We start from the raw sequence: 16349 nt of genomic DNA, 5'->3' as shown, positions 1-16349 counted from the left end.
TGGCACCCCAACAGGCATCTGACTGTAATTTTCTCCTTGTTTAGTCTGGTGAGTGAGACATCAGTGTGCCTGACTATAGTCACCTATGACTAAAGTGTTGGGTATGTTATATTGCCTTAAGGGCTGTTGGGTGGCACACTGGTGTTGTGAGCTGTTGGTTGTGATTGGTGTTTGTTTGAGTTTCAGCTTTGGAGGTCCTTGTTGCTTGAGCAGGTTAATGTTAAGGGCCTCCACATATGTGGGTTTTGTGTTGCTATGTGTGGATGGTGGTGTGAGTTTAGAAGGGCTATGTGTTGCTTGAGGTGTAGTGTGTGTGTTAACCTTCTCCTCTTGACTGTCTAGCACAATCTTGGGTGGAGAGAGCTTTGCTTCCATTTTGGCTATGTAATTGAATCTCTCGCAGGTTGTAGTGTTTGGTGGTAGGAGGAGAGGGTTCTCTGTGTAAATGAGGCAATTGCTGCATTGCCCCGGTATGCCCAGATTCACCATGTGGACAGGAGAAATCACCGGAAGCTGACCATTGGACATGCTTGGTTTGGTTGTGTTTTTTTTGTAAAGTACAAGAGCTGTTTTCCCTTACCTTAGCAACGTACTTTGCAATTATAGGCTGTTAGTGCCTACGATTAATTTCTCCTTATTAACAAGGAGAGTTGAGTGCTTGTATCAGTTTAAGACTTCATAGTGCTTTCCAGCAGGTGTTAAACCAAGTGCTAGTCACAGGGATGCTTAAAGGTAAGATGGAAAAAAACAGTTTATACTAAACACTGCAGTGTGCACTAGAGGAGGTAGATGTGAAAGTAGGTAACTAAAGTTTTACCTGTCTAAAAAGTTTACTTTTATTGGAGAGTCACTATTTTTAAAACAGCAAGATAGATTGAAGGGGCGTGGTTACTTTTGTATTCTGGTACTATGGAATACAGTAGAATGGCCAATAAATTTAAATAGTTGAAGGGGAGTGATTTCGCAAAATGATAATTTTGTGCTTACTCACACAGGCCAGTAAAAACAAGAGAGGAAATGAGATCTATGGTCAAATTAACATAAGGGGAAGGCAGCTGGAAAGACAGCCTGACTCACAAGAAACAGAGCTGTGGTCACAGTATTCAAATTAGAAAAGGCAATAAAGTAATACAACAAATAAAAAGCAAACTAACCTTTCCTTCACAGCGAAGTGTAGCAGAGTCTGGGTGAGCCTTTCTAGTAAAGCTCCGAAATGTTTTATTTTACCCTTTAAATAGAAGGCTTAGTTCCTAGCTCCACCCCCTCAGTTCACAGATGATTAACCTTAATTGACCTGTACTAATTTCTGCCTGACTCACGAGAGACAGAGCTGGTGGTCTCTTTTTCAAATTTTAATATGCAGTTAAAAAAAGCAGAATACAAGTAAAACTACTGTACTGGACTACATGAAAAGAGACATAGAGGAGCTCTCTGATCATGTAGCCTAGACCGGTATGACCTTGACCTTGAGTAACATCTTGCCCTCCCCAAGAATGATGCCACAGTATAAAGACAAAATGATCAATTTTAACAATTGGGTAAAGTATTGGTGTCATTCTAAGGGGATTCAGTGTCTGTCAGCCTGGAATGACATGCTTGACAAGCCACGTTGCTTCGCTAGGGACGGCTTGCACCTGTCACCCCTGGGCTTTCGAATACTGGCTAAGGCTCTTGCCACCCCCATAGTGCCTATTTTAGGCAAGGCTCAAAAGACAAACCCACCTCCATAGACAACACAAGAAAAATAAAACTAAGGGTAATGCTGCTCAACGCCAGAAGTCTAAACCTCAAGATGCACGCACTCGAGGCTGTCCTCAGTATGGAGAATATCGATATCTGTGCGGTGACAGAGACCTGGTTCAAGGCCCCAGAGAGCACCCCAGCACTACCAGGTTATACCTCATACCATGCTTTTTGGCCTGAAAACTCGGACCAAGCCACAAAAGGAGGGGGGAGTATACATATTCATCAAAGATACACATACCTCCAGGTTAGTGGCACTACACGAAGCATCAGAGACCATCCATGTACAGTTAACAGTGGGCAAAACTGCCTTTCAGTTTGTAGCCTGCTACAGACCACCTTTCCAAACTCTGGAACCCCACTCGGCCTTCCTGAGAACACTGGAGAATATGAAGGTCTCTCCAAACACAATAATATTGGATGACTTCAACTACCCAAACATCGACTGGGAAAACTACTCAAGCCCCAACACCCTTGCCCAATGGTTCCTAGAATTTATAAACTCAATGCTATGGAACAACTGGTCACCACTCCCACAAGAGGGGATAACATATTGGACCTGGTCATCACCAACATGGGGACTCTGTTCCTCACCAGAGGTATGTCCCTCATTGGTAAGATCAGACCATAAATTAATCTCACTGGACATCCATATCCCATCCCCACCCCCACCCCCAGCCAAAGAAATCACGGTGAAAAATTTCTCAAAAGCAAATTTCACACTTCTCAAAACCGAGGTGGAATCCTTCAAAGCCACCGGCCAGTGGAAAATACTGCCCAAACAGCAGAATCCTTTACAAATGCATTCTATGGACACCTACAGGAATGCATGGATCGTGCTATCCCAAATAAAACCAAGACTCACTCCTCCAAAGGCAGGAGACCAGTCTGGTGGACCCCAACCATAAATAAGCTATACAACAGAAGGAGGAAGCTGCTACATGATGGAGCAAAATCCCAAAAAGGGAAGGCATCTCTGATCAGTACTAGCAAGAAACTATGATCCCTCCTAAAATTATCTAAGGGCAGCTTTGAAAGAAAAATTGCACAAGACACTAAAGATAATCACAAGGTCTTCTTTAGTTATGTCAGGAATCTGGGGGGCAACTCCCAGATATGATCTGAGTTAGTACAAAATGACAAAAAATACACTGATCCCACAGACATTGCCAACATCCTAGCAGACTGGTTCAGTGCAAACTCCCCACCCCCCTTCCCCCCCCGAAAGACCAAATGTCTATCCTAACAGAATGTAGCCTCCCTGACATCACAAATGTACAGGTGAGAGCTGACCTCTCTAAAGCAAAAAACACAGCATCAATGGGACCTGATGGTGTCCCGGGCTGTGTCTTAAACGAGCTCCAAGAAGAACTAAACCCTCACATAAAGTCACTGTTCAATCTCAGCCTTACTACAGGATATGTACCCAAGGAATGGTGTACAGCAACAGTGGTCCCTCTCCACAAAGGTGGTGCCACAACGAACCCAGGAAACTATCGCCCTATAAGCCTGACTAGTCTGGTTTGCAAAGCTATGGAGCATATCATCATGGAACTCATAAACAAGGACATTGGTAAACTCTAGAACCTGGATCCCACCCAATTCAGCTTTGTTAAGGGCAGATCTTGCCTCTTGAACCTGGTTGACTTCTTTGAAACAGTTATCAAGGCCATAGATGAAGGGAAGGTAGTCCACACAGCCTACCTGGACCTCGCAAAAGCCTTTGACACAATACCCCACTCGGGCATCATAAATAAGCTCACCAGCTTAAATTTCAATCCCTATGTCACAAGATGGGTTGCAAACTGGCTCAGGGATAGAACCCACATGGTCAGTATTGCAGGTGCCATGTCAGACTCCAAACCAGTTACAAGTGGCGTCCCACAAGGCTCAGTCCTGGGACCTCTCTTGTTCGGTATATACTTCTCTGAGGTACAGGCTAATACGGGAGGACTATGGCTGACCAAGTTCGCAGATGACTGCAAGCTGAGCGCCATAATCAACTCTCCAGCTGACACAAGCATCCTCCAAAAGGGTCTCACAGAGACGGATAACTGGTGCCAGAGCCATGGCCTTAAGCTAAATGCCAAAAAGTGCATAGTTATCCCCTTCAGGAAAAACAAAGTACCCACAAATTACCACATAGGTGGTAATCCATTAAGTACAAAAGAAATAATTAGGGATTTGGGGACACAAGTAGATAGAAACCTCTATTTTGACAATCATGTTGCCAGAGTAGTTAGAAAGACTTTCTATATAGCCCACCTTATCATGAAAGGGTTCACATCTAGAACAAGAGAGGTCATTGTGCCCCTCTACTCATCACTCATCAGACCCATAGTTGAATACAATGCCCCATTTGGGATGTACCTTACCCGACACCTGCAGCAACTGTAGATGCCCCAAAATTACCTCACCAAGAGGATCAAGGGACTCGAATAGATGCCCTATGCAGTTCGGCTAAAGAAACTCCAGCTCTACTCAGTTGCTTACCGCCTACTCAGAGATGATCTATGCCTGACGTATAAAGCCATGTCCAACCCAGAATTAATGGGCATGCTCCACCTCAGGAAATCCAAATCCCTTAGAGCTACACGCTGCAGGGACTTAAACCTCAGCACAGAAATAAATAGGACATGCTGGAGGGACAGATTCATATCCCAGAGGCTGTCCTCACTCTGGAACAGAATCCCAGTCCATGTTAGGCAGAGCCCCTCGCTGACATTCTTCAAGAGAAATCTTGACGAGTGGATGGGAGATCGTAAGTTCACCCTTGGGATCTCTTCTGTGTCCCTGCTAGACAGGGGCACAGTAAAGTAACCTTAAAAGGGCTATCTTCTGTGACCTACTCTACAGAGGCACAGTAAACCGATCTAAAAGGGTGGCGAAAGCCAAACACACTCTGACTAGGCTTGTAAATGCCCCAGGGCAGATAGCCTAGTATAAACCTATAAACCTATAAAACACAAGGTAAATAAAACAAATCACAGTATTTAAAATAGAAAAAGGCAATAAAGTAATACAACAAATAAAATGCAAACTAACCTTTCCGTCACAGCAAAGTTTTGCAGAGTCTGGGTGAGCCTTTCTAGTAAAGCACTGAAATGTTTTATTTTACCCCTTAAATAGAAGGCTTAGTTCCTAGCTCCACCCCCTCAGTTCACAGATGATTAAACTTAACTGACCTGGTTCTATCAACCTGTATTAGTTTCTGCCTGACTCACAAGAGACAGAGCTGTGGTCTCCTTTCAAGTTTTAATATGCTGTTAAAAGCAGAATACAAGTAAACACAAGGTAAATAAAACAAATCACAGTATTCAAAATAGAAAAGGCAATAAAGTAATACAACAAATAAAAAACAAACGAACTAACCTTTCCCTCACTGCAAAGTGTAGCAGAGTCTGGGTGAGCCTTTCTAGTAAAGCTCTGAAATGTTTTATTTTACACCTTAAATAGAAGGATAGTTCCTAGCTCCACCCCTTCAGTTCACAGATGATTAACCTTAACTGACCTGTTCTATCGACCTGTACTAATTTCTGCCTGACTCACAAGAGACAGAGTTGTGGTCTCTTTTCAAGTTTTAATATGCAGTTAAAAGCAGAATACAAATAAAACACAAGGTAAATAAAACAAATCACAGTATTCAAAATAGAAAAAGGCAATTAAGTAATACAACAAATAAAAAGCAAACTAATCTTTCCCTCACAGCAAAGTGTAGCAGAGTCTGGGTGAGCCTTTCTAGTAAAGCAGGTAACTTTCTACCCCACTGGTAGACTGTCTTCACAAGCAATTGGAGGGGCAATTTATTTTTCTCAAAAAAAAAAAAGTTCTAGCCAGCATTCCACTTTTAATTCTGCATTTCTTTGTACACTTCCAAGCAAAGTATGATCAGTGAACGGCAAGGGATGCCTTACAGCCACGCTTAAGGCAGTTTTTCTCCTCTGACAGAATCCCAAATGATTTCAAGAGTGATATCACTGAGCTCAAGGAAGAAGTTATGTCATTTATGTAATTGTCATTCAATGCAGACATTTCCTTAGGTTTTGAAAAACAGTAGCAAATGCTTCAGTAGCTCCCGAGCAGTTCTCTGGTATGTTACAAGTAAGAAAAATACTCCCCAATACTGACATTCCCAATAACCTACACAACCTAACATCTCCTCCGATCACTACTTTAAATAGACCCTCTAACTCCCTCCTAATAGCTCACCTTAACATCCGTAGCATTAACAATAAAATTACCCACCTGCATGCACTCTTAGATGTGCACTCATTCGATATTCTCTGTATTACAGAGACATGGCTAAAGCCCTCAACTTTGGACCAGGAGATTACCCCTCCTGGATATAATATCTTGAGACTTGACTGTAAAACCAAAAAGGGTGTAGGTGTAGCCATTCTGTAAAAATCTGAACTCCAAGTTTCACCCTTCAATGTGCTCCTGCCATCAGATACCAATTCAGAAACTCTTAGTGCCAAACTCCAAATCCATCTATCTAATTTGCGCACGTCTCCCCCCTGGAAATAATATCAACACTCTAGGTTACCTCACTACCCGCCTACATCAGGAAACCATGGTATTAGGTGAGTTTAATATAGACTGGGCTACCTGCAGTTCCCTTAATCCTCCCAATCATATAAATCTTTATGGATTCTTATAAATTATAACCACTCCTACTAGAATCCATAAGCCAAGCAGCAAGGAAACCACTCTAGACTGGATACTTATCAACAGCCACCTTGATACTTATAAACCAGGAACCCTTCCTGACGATATTAGTGACCACATGCTAACCTATATTATTAAACAAAGAATCCATAGCCCAACTACTAATAATTTTAAAACCTCACGTTCCAAAAATTTTTTTAACCCAGAGAGCTTCCAAAATGAACTTGAAAGCATGTGACTGGTCACCTACGTCTCATCTTCCACTTGATGATGCAGTGACCTACTTTAAGACTAGATTCCTTCAGATCCTAGATTACCACGCTCCCTATCATTCTTCCCGGATAAGGACCAAAATTTTCCCCTGGCTCACTAAACAAACTAGGCAAAAGATCCTCCTCAGAAATAAAATTTGGGCCAAATGGAGACTCTCTAAATGTCCATCAGATCACCTTTACTATAAACAGGTAAGAAATGCCACCAAGAAAGATATTCTCAGAGACAAAAAAAGACTATTGCCTTCACCTCCAAAAAACTCTTCAGCAAAAACCGCAAAAAGTCTGGTCTGGCATAAACAAACTTCTTCAGCCAGGGCACTCTAAAACTCCTGCCCCTACAGGTTTCAACCAAAATAACTCTAAGCAAATTCCTGATGCCTTTAATAACTACTTTACTGAAGCCATTAGAACTCTAGCCAATACTTTACCACCTATTACTACATCCCCATTAAATACCACAAAGACTCCATCTCCTACCTTTCAAATACAACCGGTACCTATATCACTCATTTGCAAACTCCTTCAAAAACTAAAACCATGCACTCCTTCTGTTGACTGTCTTCCAGCTGAATATTTGCAAATAGCAGCAAAAGCTATTGCCTATCCCATCTACATCCTTATAAATAGAACAATTTTAGAAAGCAAAATCCCCTCCATTTGGAAAGTATCCCACATCATCCCTCTACATAAGGGTGGGTCATCTACTGAACTCACCAACTTTCGGCCTATCGCCTTACTGTCTCCAATTGCTAAGATAATGGAAAAATGCATACACAGACAACTACTTAACCACCTTCTCCAAAATAATCTACTTGCTAACTGCCAACATGGCTTTAAGCCTTTCCATAGCACAACTGCCCATCTATCCTTTTCTGACTCCATAAACAAAAATCGTAACAATAACACTTTTTCCTCTGCATTATTTATTGACCTTTCAAAAGCCTTTGATATTGTCAACCATAATATCCTTATAGATATTATAAAAGCCCAATCTCTTGACCCACAAGCATTAAATTGGTTTAAATCCTATCTGGAAAACAGACCGCAAGCAGTGTTGTGGGATAGTAATCTTTCAAAATCCCTTCCTGTGAACACTGGAGTACCCCAAGGCTCTATTTTAGGACCCTCTACTCTTCTCATTGTTTATTAATGACCTACATACCAATATTCATCAGGCCACCTGCATACAATATGCAGATGACTCTACTTTAATTTGTTCAGCTAAGTCCATAACCTCTCTCCAGTCTCTCACCCAAACAGTATTTAGCAGTGTTGAAAATTGGTTCATGCAACACTGCCTCCTCCTGAACCCCAAAAAAACAAAGATGTTCATCATCTCACATTGCTGCAGTCCTTACACTTGGGTAGTCCGCTGTCCTCAGTCGGCCCGAATATCAAAGTATAAGGCTGACGTCGGTCAAGGCGCATTTGACTGACATCAGGACGTCAGGGTACAAATGCGCATGACCGACGTCATATCCTCAGTCTTTTTTGCCGCATGGTCCGATGCAGAAGCAGCGTTGCAAGTGCCGTTCGGCGTTCTGAAATTTTTCGAATTCGGAGTTTCAGACCGAGTCAAAGTTGGCTAAGTACCCCGTTGGGGAATATTTTGGTTTTTTCTTGCCTCAGTGGTTTACCGGATGTCAGAAAAAGTGAATAACTGTATTTCTTGTGGGAAACAGATACCGCATAGAGATTATCATACTTTGTGTATTCCTTGTTTAGGGCCTGAGCACGACGTTGTTGGGTGTCGTTCTTGTGCTAGATTTAACAAGCGCACTATAAAGAGAAGGTTAGATTGTGCCAGGTTAGTCTTCGGGAAGCGGTGCAATTATAAAATGCCGTCGGATGCTCCGACGCCCGCTTCTTCGAAGAAGCGCAAGGACAAAGCAGCTAAGCCTAGGCTAGAAGAACCGTCCGTACCGGACGCCGGTTCTTTAGAGGTCTCGGTGGAGCCGGTGGTTCTGCCGGAGGTTTCTTTGGAGTCCCAGGGAGAGACTTTGTTATTGCAGGATGTGGCCTCTCAGGAGGCAGGTCAGGCTGAAGGGGCTTCTCAGGTTACTGTACTCCCCTCCCTTCCTAGGGTGGTTAGGCCCTCTCCTTCTGTTTCCAAGGCTTCTCCCAGAGGCAGGCCAGGTTTAGCTTCAGTTGGTGTCACCCCTAGTTCTTCAGGGACTGTGCCCAAGAAGCATATGCTTAAAATGGCAGAAGATTTGATTACTTTGATTAGAGGTTCTATGCCCCCTCCTGATAAGAGACCTAGGGTGGAACCTGAGCTTGGGAGTTTTGAGCAGGCTTCGGATGTTTCAGAGTCTTCGGCTATAGACTTGCAGGAGTATTCTCCTTATTCTGATTCTGATGTGGATGATTCTACTCCTTCTGCTTCTCCTCCTGAGGATTTTTCTTTTTCAGTCTTTCTGGCTGAGGGAGCATTTTAAGTGGGAAGGTCAGGACTTCTCTGATTCCAGGAAAAGGCTTAGGGAATTTTTGTTTTTACCCCAGCATAGGCCTTTGGCTATACCTCCTGTTCTGGATGTGGTGGAAGATGTTTTTGCAGAGGCTTCTCTTAATCCTGATTCTTTGCCTCCTGCTCCTGTTAAACTGGATAGGTATTACAGGGTGCCTGAAGCTCATAAGTATCTTTTTAAGAGTCCTAGGGCAGACCCAGAAACTGTTAGTCAGGGGCCTAAAGGTGTTAAGGCTTCTGTTGTCAAAAATCCGGTTCCTCCAGATAAAGAGGCCAGGGCTTTGGATAGATGGGGAAAGAAAGTTTATACTTCTTCCACCCTAGCTATGAGGGCTTTGAATTGCCAGTTTCACATGTTGAAATACCAAAACTATCTCCTTTCACAATTGAAGTCTAAGGTAGATGCTCTGGCGGAAGGTATTGAGTGTAAAGAGTTACAAGATTTAGTACATGTTTCTGAACAGGTGGGTAAGCATTCTTTGCAATGTGGTTTTGCTGCTGCACAGGCCTCGTCTAGGGTGGCTGCCACTCGGTCAGTTCTTCACAGGCACGCCTGGCTGAGGGATCAGAATTTATCTGACCATGTTAAGACAAGGATTTTAAATGCTCCTTTACAATCTGATGTGTTGTTTGGTACTCCTGTTGAGGCAGTCTTAAAGAAAATGGAAGACAAGGCTAAGTCTATGCAGACTGTTAAAGATTTTTTGCAGGTTCAGCCTCCGAAGTTTAGTAGAAATTGGCCTACCAAGGGGTGGACGTATCCTTCTTATGATTCCCAGTCTAGGGGTAGGTCTAGACGTGGTAGGGGCAGAGCTCAGGGCTCTTTCAGGCCTAGAACAGGGAGTTCACCTGCACAGTCTTGGTGAGGGCAGGGGTCAGTCCTTTCGTAAACAGACCCAATGACCTACCTTTTCAGCTGCCAGAGCCTGCTCGTCTGGCAGCACCTTTGGGAGGAAGGTTGGCACTTTTCAAGGAAAATTGGAGTTTAATTACCCAAGACAGATGGGTATTGGACATCATACACCACGGTTACAGGTTTTATTTCCATACCTTGCCTCCTTTCAAAGGCATGCCAGACGTTCCTCCTCAGCAAAGAATAGAGGCCCACAAACAAATTTCTCTGTTGCTTCAAATAGGGGCCATACAGCCGGTCCCTATGCTAGAAGTGGGCCTAGGATTTTATTCTCGCCTGTTCCTAGTACCAAAGAAAGGGAACACGTGGAGACCAATTTTGGATTTATCTACCCTCAACACTTATCTGGACATTCCCAAGTTCAAAATGTTGATGTTACAACAGTTTTTACCTCTGCTGGGCAAAGATCATTGGATGGTAACTTTGGATCTCAAGGAGGCTTACCTTCATGTTCCTGTCAGACTGAGTTGCAGGAAGTATCTGCGTTTTCGGGCTGGGACTTCTCATTATCAGTTCTCTGCATTGCCCTTTGGCTTATCTACTGTGCCCAGAGTGTTCACGAAAGTTCTGGCTCCAGTGATAGCTTTCCTCAGGCTAAAAGGAATACAGATCTATCCTTATTTGGACGATTGCCTGATTCTGGCTCAAGGAAGGGACGAGCTTCTTCATCATTTGGAATATGTGATAGCAGTGCTAAGATGCCTGAGGTATTCTGTGAACGAAATAAAGTCCAGTCTAGTACCCTCTCAGGACATGTGCTTTCTGGGTGTAAGACTGAATACAGCATCCCAGATGGCCTTTTTGACCCCGGACAAACAAAAGAATCTTTCCCTTTACTTTCATCAATTGTCTCATCAGTCCAGGCTGACTGCAAGGGCAGTCCTTCAAGCCTTTGGGGTTCATGGCATCTTGTATTCTGGTGCTTCCCAATGCCAAACTGCGTATGAGGAAGTTACAATGGTATCTCAAAAATGTATGGACACAGCACTGCCAGGATCTGGACACTGTCATTCAAATAATACCTTGCATTCAAAAGGAATTGTTGTGGTGGGCTCAGGAATGTCACCTAAACAAGGGACTCTCTGTGACCCGGCCAGAGGCGAGTCAGATTCTAACGACAGATGCCTCAGACAAAGCTTGGGGAGCTCATCTGAATGGAAAGTGGATACAAGACAAGTGGCCTGCCAGACTACAACATCTACATATCAACTTGAAGGAGATGTTAGCAGTCCAGTTTGCACTAATAGCTTTCAAGGATTTACTTCTTCCAGGGCAGGTGTTGATTCTAACAGACAACACAACTGTCATGTGGTACATCAACAAGCAAGGGGGAACACATTCTTATCCTCTATGCAGGCAAGCAATGATTTTGTGGGAGACTGCTCTCAGTTTACAGCTAAATCTTCAGGCAAGGTTTCTGCCGGGAGCACAGAACTCCTTAGCAGATGTGCTAAGCAGACAAATTATGGATCCCCACGAGTGGAAATTGGATCCTCATGTATTTCAGAAATTGACAGTGTCATGGGGAACTCCAGACATAGATCTGTTCGCTTCTCCACTAAACCACCAGCTGCCAAAGTTTTGCACGAAAAGGTTTCATCCCACAGCTTGGAAAGGGGATGCTCTTTCTTTCAATTGGAGCAATCTTCATGTGTATGCTTTTCCACCTCTGCCTCTCCTCCCAAAGGTACTACTAAAGGCCAGACAGGACAAGCCAAGGATGATTTTGATAGCTCCAGATTGGCCTCGACAGCATTGGTACCCATTACTGAGAAGCCTGGTACGGGAGCCTCCATGGCCTTTGCCTTCGATTCCACACCTGTTGTCTCAGGAGGACAGTCATTTGCTCAATGTCAAGCTTCACTCTCTTCACCTAACAGCCAGGCATATTCTGTTTTGAACCATAGTGGGTCTCAACTTCCACAGCAAGTTTTGACTGTTATTTTGGAAGCTAGAAGGCCTAGTACAAGGAAAGTGTACGCAGATAAATGGAAGAGATTTTTATTTTGGAGTGCAGCAAAGGATTTTGATGTTTCTGAGCCTAATTTAAGTGTGGCTCTTCAATATCTTACTGAGTTACTGGACAAAGGTTTGTCCTTCTCTTCTATTAAAGGTTCATGCTGCAGCAATTTTGGCTCACTATGATTGTGACCCACCATTGTTTTCTCATCCTTTGTTCAAGCAATTTCTTAGAGGGGCAAAGAATATAAGACCCCCACATAGAGCTCCTACTCCTGCTTGGGATCTCAATTTTGTGTTGGAGAAACTCACTCTACAACCTTTTGAGCCTGCAGCTACTACCGAGTTGAAATATTTATCATGGAAGACTGCTTTTTTGTTGGCCATTACCTCTGCAAGAAGGGTTTCTGAGTTGCAGGCCCTTATGGCGGTTGAGCCTTTCTTAATTTTCCATAAGGATAGGGTATCTTTACGTACTAATCCTTCCTTTATGCCTAAAGTGGTTTCTAGTGTGGCTTTAAACCAAACTATTCATTTGCCTACTTTTTATGCAAATCCCCAAAATAAAGGGGAAAAGATTTTGCACACTTTAGATGTACACAGGCAGTTGAGATATTATTTGGACAGAACTAAAGGGTTCAGGCAGTCTCAGCAGTTATTTGTTTCTTTTGCTTTGAGTTCTCAGGGCAAGCCTGTGTCAAAACAAACTATTTCTAAGTGGATTGGGTTTTGCATTGCTTTCTGTTGTTCCCATCATGGCAAGGAGATTCCAGCTGGGATTAGGCCTCATTCCACTAGGGCTACTGCCACTTCGACAGCTTTTTTGAGGGGGGTGGCAACTAAAGATATTTTAGAGGCAGCTACTTGGAGTTCAGTGCATACTTTCTCTAGGCATTATCACCTTCCACTTTATTCTAAATCTAGGGCTGGTTTTGCCACTGCTATTTTGCAGGGCATTTTGGCAGCTCCTGCTTCCTTATAGTTTTGCCATCCTCCCTTACCTCTGCTTTGGGATTCTACCCAAGTGTAAGGACTGCAGCAATGTGAGATGAAGAACATAGTACAGTTTTGTACCTACCATAAATGTAGATGTTCGAAGATCCACATTGCTGCAGTCCAATTTACCCTCCCTCCTTCCCCTCTGTAGTTAGAGGCGGTTGTGTGGGTTGGGTTTGTCAATATGGTGTATATTGTATATATTGTACATATTTTTAGTGCTAGGGTGGTTGGTTGGTTGTTTGCTGTCTTTTGGTTTTGACCTTTCTTTTTAGGGTCTTCTGACATCTGGGGCAAGAAAAGACTGAGGATATGACGTCGGTCATGCGCATTTGTACCCTGACGTCCTGATGTCAGTCAAATGCGCCTTGACCGACATCAGCCTTATACTTTGATATTCGGGCCGACCGAGGACAGCGGACTACCCAAGTGTAAGGACTGCAGCAATGTGGATCTTCGAACATCTACATTTATGGTAGGTACAAAACTGTACTTTATTGCTCTTTGCTCCAACTCATAAGTCACCTCAACTGCACTTCACAATAACCTCTAACAATGCAACTAATATATCCCCAGATACTTCAACCCGTCTACTAGGAGTAACAATTGATAATAACCTTAGTTTTGATGACCACATTAACTCTACTATAAAGTCAGTCAACAAAAAACTAGGCACTCTTTACAGAATCAAACCCTTCCTTTCCCCTTCAACCAGAATAACTATTGCCCTGATCTATGCTTTGGCAATATATACCAATCTGTCAAAAAACAACCTTACCACCAGTTACAATAACATAGCCAGATTTGCCATCGGCACCACCTTTAGAACTCACCACTGTCTTAACCTAAAACAACTGGGATGGCTAGAACTGCAGAACCAACTACTTTATCAACAAATTGTTATCACCCAAAAGATCCTTTACCACCCTAAAAATACCCCTATCCTCACTAACCTGATTTCACCCTACAAAAATCTTGCTATACTACACTCAGCTAATAAGCTTCTAGTTTCCACTGTTAAATCAAATAACAAGGCTGGAGACTCACTTTTCACCAACACAGTAGGGAAAATCTGGAACCAGCTTCCTACTGAACTTTCCTCCTTTGCTTCTACTATTCTTTTTAAAAAGCATCTGAAAGAATATCTTACAGCTCACTGGATGTGTCCCTGCTCTAACCCGGACTGATATCTCTTTCACCTCCTGCTCTCTCTATACTTCTCTACTCTACTGTTTTATCTCACCTATCTGTAGTACTAAACAAAAAAAAAAAAATGCTTTAATTTCATATTTTTTTTCTCTGTATTTAATCTTAGCTTAAACCTACTAAATTACTCTGTAAAACTTTTGTTCTGACCTATCTAGCTAATGTACTATGTAGCTAATGTACTGTAATCCACTTGACTATTACTATATATTGTATTTTTTTGTCACTGCTGATGGTTGGAGCTTTTCTTCCTGGGCCTCTACTAAAATTGGACATATATCCAGTTAGACTAGCCCGGTCAACAAATGTAAAATAAATAAATAAAATGTAATAACTCCCTACATTGTTAATACAGAAAATACACATCATAAAATATGTTTCTCCCTTGTGAGCCAAGTGCTTAAGACTGACCTGCATTTCAAAGAGCAGGATACATGGTTTTCATCTGTGAGGTGTGAAATGTTACTCTAGCAGGAAACGTCCTGGGAAAAACAATGTGTTTTTCAAAGTGCACCTTCACTCCACCTTCTCTTACAAAGATTCATTAGCCTAAGACAAAGGGAAATGTCTTGCAACATACGTTGAACACCTGCAGTATTTCACAGGACTGATCTCTATATGTGTCAGTCAGCAATCAATATATGCAGTCACTCATGCATCATTTGCATACAACATCACGGCAATGTGGCATATCAGTCCTACAAACCACATCCACTTCCACACAAAACGACCAAGGAGGTACTGTTCTTACAACAGTGCCAAAATGCTTTTCATCACGGGTCACTGCTTGGAGCCTAGACCCTTTTACTGCTCCAGTTGTCAGTGTTTAGGAGCATTTATCAGAGTTTTGATTCAGATTTTAACTTCTCTTCACTTAAAGTGCATTTAATAGTCTTGTCTACTTTTGTCAGGGTGCAGATTCATTCTCCTTCTATCACTGAAGGTCTCTAGCAACTTTTTGAGGGGCAGCATTCTTCTTTGCTGCCCTCCTCCCATTAAGTCTACAGTTCTACCTGGGACCTTTGCTATGTTATGGAAAAGCTTACCATGCCTTCCTTTATACCCCCTTCTACTGCAGAATTGAAACCTCTCCCATGAAAACCCCTCTTTTTATTCACTGTTACCTCAGCTAGAGAATTCCTGAGCTTCAGCTTATGTACGCATCCCTCCCATATCTGATCTTCCAGAAGGGAGTTTGTCAATGAGAATGAATCTTTCCTTCATGCTAGAAGTGGCCATGAGGATGAATCCTTCCTTCATGTTAGAAGTGGCCATTGAAGCTAATGTCAAGCAATCAGTTGATCTTTCCATTTTATGCTAAATGTGTGAAGTACCTGCTGCATTACATCAATGTATGTGGCAGAACAAAATCCATAAGAAATGACTCCCAGTTATTCATTTCTTTTTTCAACATAAAATTGTATGTGTAAGTGTCTAAGTCAGTCCTTCTGATTTGGCTGATTACCTAAATGTGATTTTATTTCCTATTTTATTTATTTATTTTTTATTTTATCAGACGTATGACACACCTTTACCAGAATCAGTGAATGTTCAGCCTACTAGGGCAGTTCACACACTTTTCTTTCTTTCTGTAAAAGTGACTGCATGGATATTTGTGTGGTTGCCCTGTGAGGATCTCTGAATACTTTTGCAAGATACTACAAGTTAGATGTGATTTTCAGATCTATATCTTTCTTTGGGGCCACTGTTATGTAGGGCATCTTTTTCATTAGGACCGTCCAAGTGGTCAAGATCCGGACTCTGTCCTACAGGTAGCAGAGAGGAAATTCTCAGTGTTAGGAAAATTGCTTATTTACCATAAGGATAAATCTGCATTGGCAATTGAACTTCCATCACCACCCCTACCCTCCATTCCACTGTCTTGGGCCTGATGGTGCTGTCATTTTGGTAGCAGAGCTTATATTGCTGTAAGAGTGATTTTTTTTTTCCTGTGCTCCACCTTATGTGGTCTGTCAGAACTCTTGTGCGGGGTCCTTAGGTGTTCAGCATTGTTAGTAAAAAGGAGAGAGGTTAAGGTAGCCTGGGAAAGGTTTGAGTGCCAAACTAAGTCCTGCCAGTCTTAGTTCTACAGGTTATAGATATGAAAGTGTCAGTTCAAATC

General features: G+C 42.5%; 1 protein-coding gene across 2 annotated transcripts in view; it reads left to right on the top strand.

The window, feature by feature from the left end:
- Positions 1-16349, top strand: part of KLHL5 (kelch like family member 5) — a 1925884-nt gene that overhangs the window by 977045 nt on the left and 932490 nt on the right. The gene's annotated exons all lie outside the window — the stretch shown is intronic.

The sequence above is a fragment of the Protopterus annectens genome, chromosome 2.part1, assembly GCF_019279795.1.
Source record: "Protopterus annectens isolate FY-2018-M chromosome 2.part1, PAN1.0, whole genome shotgun sequence".
Classification (NCBI taxonomy): domain Eukaryota; kingdom Metazoa; phylum Chordata; order Ceratodontiformes; family Protopteridae; genus Protopterus; species Protopterus annectens.
This window is presented reverse-complemented; position numbering and strand designations above follow the sequence as displayed.